This window comes from Pleurodeles waltl, chromosome 7 (assembly GCF_031143425.1).
Source record: "Pleurodeles waltl isolate 20211129_DDA chromosome 7, aPleWal1.hap1.20221129, whole genome shotgun sequence".
In the NCBI taxonomy this organism is placed as follows: domain Eukaryota; kingdom Metazoa; phylum Chordata; class Amphibia; order Caudata; family Salamandridae; genus Pleurodeles; species Pleurodeles waltl.
Window position 1 is genome coordinate 1252888261 of NC_090446.1, and position 9591 is coordinate 1252897851.

Below are 9591 nucleotides of genomic sequence, written 5' to 3' on the forward strand. Positions count from 1 at the left end.
CTTATTAACAGACGTAATGAATTAAACAAAATACTTGGCCTCAAACATTCTAAGTCCAGTGAAGGAATAAAAAATATATATCTTCAGGCATTCTAATTGTAATGAAGACTTCAAAAAATCACATTTTAGACGCTAACTCTAGGGAACACTTAAAAACTACACGAATTCTCAAAGTGGCCAATTAAAGTTATACTTTCACACATAGCAAGTGGAAGGAAGAAGTCCCATTTTATCATTACACTCTTAATGATGGAGCGTCTCTTGGATATTGCCTCCGTAAAGATACTTTACAGAGTAAGGGTAGAGCATTCCTAGCTGAAGGCAAGGCACATACCTCTGTAGCGCGGCCTGTCGGTCCCCTGTGCCCAGGCGCTGCCCAGCCTGCATTTATAGACAATGGGCTGAGCCACACACGAGGCGCGCTCTATATTTGGACAGCTCAGGGCCTCTCCTCAACTGTTCTCCCGAGGGTCGAGATAAGGTCCCCCACCCCCGTTAACCTGCTGAGCATCAATCTGTTCCGCTGAACTAACTGTCAGGCTCCATGAGGCTGTAGAATACTTAGTACCAAGTGCTTTTCATTTTGGGGGTCTTTCGTGGGCCACTGGTTCTACTCAGATGAAAGATTTATTCTGTCCGCCCTACAATAAATAAATGCCTTTGATATTATTCAATGCCAGTTAACGTCGCGCGAAATCTTAGCTATATATTTGCTGTTTATAGCTCAGACTTGATCCATATGGGTATCAGTGTGCTTCGCATAGTTTTATTTAACTAAGGTATACAGTGACACGATGAAGCATACGGTGAAAAATTTCATTAGTGGGGAACTGGTGGAAAGGGAGGAGTTCATCCAGGAGGAGAATGTCATAGGTATAACAGGAGAAACGTAGGTCAAAGGGTCATTTTATGTTGGAGCATAGTGTCAGCAAAGTCACGTGTCCCATTGAAATCATTCTTATATTCAACCTGAATTATTGATCTGCTTCCCTAGATTACATCCTCGGAGTATTCAAATAGAAGTTTTTTTTTTTGTTTTTTTTACAAAACCTTCGTTTGAGAGTTGTCAATAGTCTCGAGGACCACTGCCAACTTTCCAACAAAGTTTTTACAATCACAAAGGTGAATGAGTCGCCATGGGACACCTTCCCTCCGTGTTTTACCATCCCATTCTGAGATTCGGTAATTTTGTTATGTTTTGCGACCGGATTGTGGTCACAAAATGCTGGCACATGTCATATTGAATTACTATTTGGAAGGGGTCCCTTCTAAATAGCAATTCAGTACAGGGTCGCAAAGCCATTTTAGCAGTCGGTAATCTCCTAATTTACAGCCTCCTCAAATGGCTTTAGTTCACTGTAAAAAAGTGTTTGCAGTCCTAAAAAGTAAAAGCGTTTAATACATCTGCCATTAAGGTGATTCTTAAAGAGGTGCTGGGATTTTAACGTCTGGTCATCTAAACTTTACAGTGAAAGTCAGAAAACTTCGGAACAAAACCATTTTAGGTGCACGTCATCAATAATGTGTGAAAAATATGTATTTGTATAGCGCGAATCAGACCCAACTGGGTATAGCACTTCACAATTATCAGGATCAAGGTACAAAAAAGGGAGAGCACTAAGAGCTAGAAAATAACAAGAGTAACAGGGGGGCATGCAGGGATATTAACTTGGTTATAAACGGAGGGATATATCGATGCAGCAAGAGAATTCAGTGGCACATCAAGACAAGGAGGAAACCCACAGGCACCCATTGTTCAGGGAGGTGACTTGGCGAGGCATCACCTGAGCAGATCCATTTAGAAATGGCACTGGAACAGGAGGAGTTAGAGTTCATTCTTGGAAACACGTATGAAGAGAGGAGGGAAACGCCCTTTACAACGCAGCCGGATCCACGTAGGCCGAAAGCACGCAAGCATTACCATGCTTGCCCCGAACCATGCATGTGCCTGAAACAGGCAAAGGGAGAGAGGTTGGGCTAGTTTTTTAGGACAGGGCAGGGTAGTTTTTAGGACAGACAAGGTAGCTTTTAGGGTCTACCGTGGGGTCAGGGTAGTTTTAATAGCAGGGTATTTTAGGGTTTAGGGCAGGGGTGGAGGGGTCGGGTAGTTTTCAGGACAGGGTGGGGGAGTTTTTAAGACAGGTTAGGTTTTAGGGTTTAGGGCGGGGTAGTTTTTAGAGCAGGGTAGGTTTTAGGGTTTAGGGCGGGGACAGGGGGGTCGAGGTAGTTTTTAGGACAGGGTGGGGTATGTTTTAGGGTTCAGGGTAGGGGGTCGGGGTAGTTTGTAGGACATGGTGGGGTAGGTTTGAGGACAGGGCAGTTTAGCTTTTAGGGTTTAGAGAGGAGGCAGGGTAGTTTTTAGGACAGGGCAGGGAAGGTTTTAGGGTTTAGAGTGGGTGGGTGGGTCTGGTAGTTTTTAGGACAAGGTGGGGTAGTTTTTAGGACAGGGTAGTTTTTATGGTTTAGGGTGGGGGCAGGGTGGTTTTTAGGGCAGGGAAGGTTTTAGGGTTTAGGGCGGGGTGGGGGTTAGGGTTCGCCTCCCAGGGAACATCCACCAACCTCCCTTCACGAGGCCTTCACACACACCACTCCATGCATTCATGCCCCATGCATCTTGCTCACAGTGTACTCACCTGTTGGTCTGGAGGCCCATACAGCAGTCCGTACTGGGGTAGGATCCCATCCACCAGTCGCTCCAGCTCCACTGAGGTGAAGGCGGGGCCCTTTTCCCAGTCACACGAGCCATGGTAGGTTCCAGACACAGGTCACACCTGTACATGCAGTGTTGGTCCTCTCCAGGTGGAGGTCAGGTAGCAAGGGAGTGATCAGATAGAAAATGGCGGTCATGTCCACGCGGAGCATACAGTCACCGCTGGTGTAGACCCCATTGGCCACTGTACCCCATAGGGCCCAATGTTAACCAATGAGGAGTTGCACAGCGGTTCCCGACCACCTCCTGCAACGGCACACAACGTCAGCGGAATTACCTCACTTCCACCTGCCCCTCCACACAGGACAGGCGGACACCATTTCAGGGAGGGGGGCAGCCGCTGGATAATAACTGCGTCACAGTTCAAAATTGGCCATAAAGGACAAATGCTACTTATACATTAACAATTAACATCATGCATTGTACAGTTGTGGCTACAATGTACATTTTGTGACCGGTTCCTCTTTCTTTTGTCCCTTAGACTGCAACCGCTACGGATGAATAGGAGATGGAGACATACCCCTGTGTAGAGACCCCTGGTGGACTTGGCAACAATGGTGGACAGGCACATTATCTTCACCTATATACTTGACAGGGCCACAATCACAGAGCTGTGTTCCCAATTGGAGCCTGACCTTATATCTACTATCCGTCACCCCACTGGGATCCCTCCTCTTGTGCAAGTCCTATCTGTGCTCCATTTCTTGGCAACAGGTTCTTTCTGAGTGACAGTGGCCTTGGGAGCAGGAATGTCACAGCCAATGTTCTCAATAGTGCTTACCAGAGTGTTGTCTGCACTGATTAAACACATGTGCAGCTACATTGTTTTCCTCAAGGTGGAGGATTTGGCCACAGTGAAAGCTGACTTCTATGCAATGGGACATATCCCCAACATCATTGAGGCAATTCATGGTACACATATTGCATTTGTCCCCCCAGTCCACCCTCCCCCGGCAAAATGAACAGGTGTTCAGAAATCGAAAGAGTTTTCACTCCATGAATGTCCAGATGGTGTGCTTGGCGGATCAGTACATCTCCCATGTCAATGCTAAGTATCCTGGGTCGGTGCATGATGCCTTTATCCTGAGGAATAGCAGCATCCCAAATGTGATGGCCCAACTACAGAGGCACAGGATGTGGCTAATAGGTGAGCCCTGGCACCCACCCAGTATATGTTGGTGTATGGGTATGGTGTGGGCCATATGGGATAGTGTGTGGCTAAATGTTGTCCCTCGATATTTGCAGGTGACTCTGGTTACCCAAACCTATCACAGCTACTGACCCCTGTGAGGAATCCTAGGACAAGGACAGAAGAATGTTACAATGAGGCACATGGGCGAACAAGAAGGATTATCGAACGTACCTTTGGCCTCCTGAAGGCCAGGTTTCGGTGCCTCCATCTAACAGGTGGATCCCTGTGCTACTCACTCAAGAAGGTCTGCCAGATAATAATGGCATGCTGCATGTTGCACAACCTTGCCTTGAGACGCCATGTGCCTTTTCTGCAGAAGTAGGAGGCTGGAGATGGCCGTGTGGCAGCAGTGGACCCTGTGGACAGTGAGGATGAGGAGGCAGAGGATAAGGATGAGGACAACAGAACAGCAGTGATTCGGCAGTACTTTCATTGACACACAGGTAAGACAGTGGTACTTCATATTTCATTGTAATTTCTTGGTTTACCTTTGTCACTGGCATGCTGGTATTTCCCGCTTTTATGTCCACTCACTGTACCCTTTGGCAATTCATTTTGCAGAGGTTGGTGCCCCACTATCTCTCCTGGTGTGATCACTGCAGCCAACTACAGGTCTTTCTTATGTTAACATTACTGTACAGTTGAATTGCAATGTTTGAACCTGGTTAAAGTAATACATACTTAAATCATTTGACATACTCCAAACTTGTATTTATTCAAAGGGTATTATTTGAAGTGCTAAGAAGGAGAGGGGCAAGTGCATTGGGATGAGGTGATGATGGAGGAAAGTCCAGGCTATTGTTCCAGTCTATTTGTAGCACAGGTGCATTGTCCATGGGGACATAGGAAGGGGAGCAATGGCAGTTAAAGGTGGACAGGGTGACAGAGTGGGATACAAGGGTGACAATCAGGAGAGTCTCATTTCCTGGCGGGGGTATTGTTAACAGTCTCTGGCTTCTGCCTAGATTGCAGGGAACATTTGCATGGTGGTTCTCCTTCTGCAGGGGGAGGGGTGCTGGTGGCCTGTTGGTTCTGTGGTGGGGCCTCCTGATCACTAGCAGCAGCGGAGGTGGGAGGCAGTTCAGATGTCTGGTTAGTGGCAGGGGCCCACTTTGTAAGACTGCCTCCCTCATAATTTTGGTCATGTCTGCCAGCACCCCTGCTATGGAGACCAGGGTGTTATTAATGGCCTGCAAGTCCTCCCTGATCCCCTGGTACTGTCCCTCCCGCAGCCGCCTGTTCTCCTGCACGTTGGCTAGGATCTGGCCCAGCGTGTCCTGGGAATGTTGGTATGCTCCAGGGATCTCGGTGAGTGCCTCCTGGAGAGTCAGTTCCCTGGGCCTGTCCTCCCCCTGGCGCTCAGCAGTCCTTCCAGTGTCCCTGTTGTCCTGTGCCTATGTCCCCTGAACCATGTGCCCACTGCCACTGACCCCAGGTCTATGATTGTCTTGGGGGCGAGATGTGCCCTGGGGTCCCTGTCGAGGTGGACACACTGCTGATTGACTTGTCCTGGGGACAGAGGTATGGATACGCTGGGTGGGTGCTGTGGTGGTGTTTCTAGATGTGGGAGGCTCTGTGGTGGTGTGTGACTGTACCTGGTTAACTGACTGTCCGGAGGTCCCTGATGGGCCAGGTTGGTCAACCAGATCCAGGTGACCATAGTTTTTGTCATCACTGTGGGCCTCTTCTGTTAGGGCTAGCACCTCTCCGCCTCTGACATTGGCTGGGATACCTGTGGGGATGTAAATGCAGTGTTATTGTTTCTGTGTGTGACATATTGTGCATCAGTGGGTTGCCCTCTTTGGTTGTATTTGCCCTGGCAGCTTTCACTTGTGTACATTGGTGTATGGTGAGATGCATAGTTCTCTCTAGTTTGCATGCTTTAGTGATAGGTGTCCATTCAGGGCTGTGAGTGGTGTCCGTGCATTGGTATGGCATGCAGGGCTTGGCATTGGGATGAGTGATATGTGATGGTGGGGTGTGTGGGAGGTGGCGGTATGTGATGGCATGCAGGTAGGGGGGTGACAGTAATAGAGAGTTGACTGACCAGAGTCCAGTCCTCCTTCTACTCCTGCCAGGCCCTCCGCATGCATGATTGCCTAGACTTGGTCCTCCCATGTTGTTAGTTGTGGGGGAAGAGGTGGTGGTCCACTGTCAGTCCTCTGTACAGTGAGTTGGTGTCTTGCTGCAATGGAACATACCTTTCCCCGTGGGTTGTTCTACCTCTTTCTGATGTCATCCCTGGTTCTGGGGTGCTGTCCCACAGCATTGACCCTGTCCACGATCCTCCGCCCTAGCGCCATCTTCCTAGCAATGGCTATCTGCTGCACCTGTGCTCCAAATAGCTGTGGCTCTACCCTGATGATTTCCTCCACCATGACCCTTAGCTCCTCCTCTGAGAATCAGGGGTGTCTTTGTGGTGCCTTGGGTGTTGTGTGAGTTGTGTGCGTGAGGGTGTGTAGGGTGATGTGTTGGGATGTGTTGGGATGTGTCATGTGGGGTGCGTGGGTGGTGTATAGGTGATGGTGTTGTGTGGCTCTGGTCTTGTCTGTGGTCGTAGTGTCTGTCTCGTGCCAGTGGTTTGTAATCGTAAAGGGCTGTGGGTAATGTGGGTGTGTGTTTTATAGTGGTGTGGGTGTGGTGTGTATATAGGTGTCAGGTGTGTGTTATTTAAATTGACCAATGTGGTGTTGTTTTGTCTGTGTGTGTATTTTGAGCGCTGCAGTATGTACCGTCAATGTTTTACCACCATAGAATGTCCGCCGTGCTGATTCGTGGGTCATAATGTGGTGGGCGTTATTCTGTTGGCGTAACGGTGTGGGTTTTGACACTGGCAGTTTATCACTGACCTTTGGTGTGGCGGAAATGTGTATGTGGCTGAAAAGTGATGGATTGGTGTGTGTGTGTGTCATAATATGGTGAACGGATGACCGCTGCAGCGGTAAGTGGGATTTACCACCAATTTCATAATGAGGGCCATAATGTTGAAGTTGGATCTCCTCAAGACACTACTAATAGCTACGATACTCAAATTCAAAATTGTGCAGACAGATTTACTAATGTAATTTTTATTGTTGATAATGATCAGTCACATATTAGTATTAAGGGACCTATTTGTCAAGCACTGATTGATGGCAAATCTCTATCAGTCATGGCAGAAATTAATCCCAAAGCCTTTGGTGACAAAGAGATTGAATTGCTTGGCTATTTTTATTCATGCTTGCAAATACTTGGTAGAAGTCCTTGGACTAAAATTTATGTGGTTGTCAGTGGGAGAAACATTGTAGGTTGGATGGATTTGGCCAAGTTGGGAATTCATCTAAAAACCGGACAAGTTGATCCTATTGTATTGGGAGAGATACCTGTGTTATCTGTTGAAACACATGCTGATGTTCTACCTTCTATGATTTCTAAATTCCCAGGTGTTTTCAAATCTGAGATTGGAACAGTTTTAGGTTTTGAACACAAAATCAAGCTGAAACCTAATGCCAAGCCAATTTCTCACAAAGTGAGACCAGTGCCTATCAGTGTTCCGAACGATTTGAAAACACTACTAGAAATTTTGGAACAAGAAGGAATCATAACTCCCACTGAGTCTTCTGAATGAGTCTCTCCCATCGTTCTAGCCAAGAAAAGTCAGGAGAGCTTTGTTTATGTGTAGACCTTAGGTCACTTAATAATAACATTCTTGTAGATTGTAATTCTCTACCTCGGATACATGAATTGTTAGCCAATATAGGATAATCAAAATATTTTTCTGTTATTGATTTACATGCTGCCTATCATCAAATAACCTTGAGTGCTGAGTCACAAGAACTTACTACTTTTATTACACCTTTTGGAGCGTACAAGTATCTGAGGTTACCTTTTGGGCTCACCTCAGCAGCGAGTGTCTTTCAGCGAGTAATGGATATTTTATTTAGAGATTTAAAAATTGTTATTGAGGATGCCAACATGAAGGGTCAGGAAGCTGTATTGGATCAGAAAGTTAATGGCAAGAAAACCACTACTGCTTTTGCATTAAAAAGCTTCACAGAGTCTGAGAAGAATTACAGCACAATTGAAAGGGAAGCTCCAGCCTGTGTCTGGGTGGTTCAGAAATTTAAGACATACTTATGGGGCAATTCTTTTGAGCTATGCACAGATCATAAACCTCTAGTGTATTTACTCCAGGGTGATGGTTTAGGCAAGGCATCTGCTCGCCTTGTACGCTTACTTTCTAAGATGCAATAATATGATTTCACCGTTCATTACATACAAGATGGAAAGAATTTTAGTGCAGATTGTCTTTCAAGTTTATCACTGCCTGTCAGTTATGATGTCAGTGAAGAAAATTAATGTTTTGTTGATACCATGGATGCAGTGTCAGAGCTCCACGGTGCTGTATCTGAAAGAGAGTGGCTGGAAGCCACGTCTCAAGATTATATTTTACTGAAAGTTTTGACATTCACACAAAAAGGTGGCCACCTATTCGTAATCTTGAAAATGTTATGAGTCTGTATGCTCAAATTTCAGAAGAGCTGTCTTGTGAGAATGGCATTTGCACTAGAGGTGGGTGCTTTATTCCTCCTACTAGATTAAAGGGGAAAATTAATTACCTTAGCGCATGAGGGTCATTTAGGTATTACTGCTACTTGCAAGAAAATCACAGAACACTATTGGTGGCCTGGCATTAACAGCCAAGTTACTTCATCTGTTAATTTGTGTCCACTGTGCATAGTTTCCGACAAACACTGGAAGACAGTCGAGAAGCCTCTTCATCCTGTTTCATTGCCGGATCAACCCTGGAAGAAAGTGGCGTTGGACTTCATGGGTCCATTTGGTCTACTTTCATCTAGTAAAAGGTTTCTGATTGTACTTGTTGACTACTTTTCAAAATGGATTTACTATTCCTTTGTAGAGTCAGCAAATACTAAATCTGTTATTCATTTTCTTGAAAATGTTTTTTCCAAGGAGTGAGTTCCTAAATAAATAGTAACAGATAATGGTAATCATTTTATTTCCAGTGAAATTAGATCTTTTCTCGCTAAACATGACATTAAACATCTTCAAGTAGCCTTATATATCCTTTCTGCAAATGGTTTAGTAAAGAGAGTAAATCGTTTTCTCAAAGAAGGCATTCAGTCTGCTCTTTCTTCTGGTATAGAAGTGATGAGCTTTCTGAGAAACAAAATTATTGCTTATCACTCTACTCCTCATTCCACAACAGGTGTGTCTCCTTTCGAGTTGCTGAAGGGGAGGAAATGTGTGTCAAAGGTTTTTCCCAATTGGTTAGATCGTATACATAAATGCCTTGAGCTTGTTCAACCGTCGGTTCAGGAAAGGGTGCAGATTAAACAGGCTCAACAAAAACAATATTTTGATTCTCATTAACACGTGAATGAGAGACGTTTTAATGTGGAACAATGGGTACTTATCAAAAAACCTTACAGAGTTAGTAAAAGGATGTCTCAGTTCTCTTCTCCATTGAGAATTGAGTGTGTTTCCAACAGTGCAGTCCTTCTGACTGGTAAGGGTTGGTGGAATAAAAGTAGGTTAGTACACATTTCTGATGCACAAAGGGATATTTATAACAAAATGTGTACAATACCAAAGGACGATTCCATCATCTTGGAAGCAGAGAATCAAAGAAATGATGAAAAGCATCTAGTTCCTGATTCAGCTAGGTTTTCTAGTGTGTTTGGTTCAG

At 45.5% G+C, this 9591-nt stretch overlaps 1 protein-coding gene across 1 annotated transcript in view; it reads right to left on the bottom strand.

Annotated features, from left to right (window-relative positions):
* Positions 1-366, bottom strand: part of LOC138246138 (myosin-4-like) — a 167083-nt gene extending 166717 nt beyond the window's left edge. Inside the window, exon 1 of the mRNA XM_069200409.1 lies at positions 335-366. The gene's annotated coding sequence lies outside the window, so the exon portion shown is untranslated. The remainder of the gene's footprint in view (positions 1-334) is intronic.
* Positions 367-9591: the final 9225 nt, after the last annotated feature.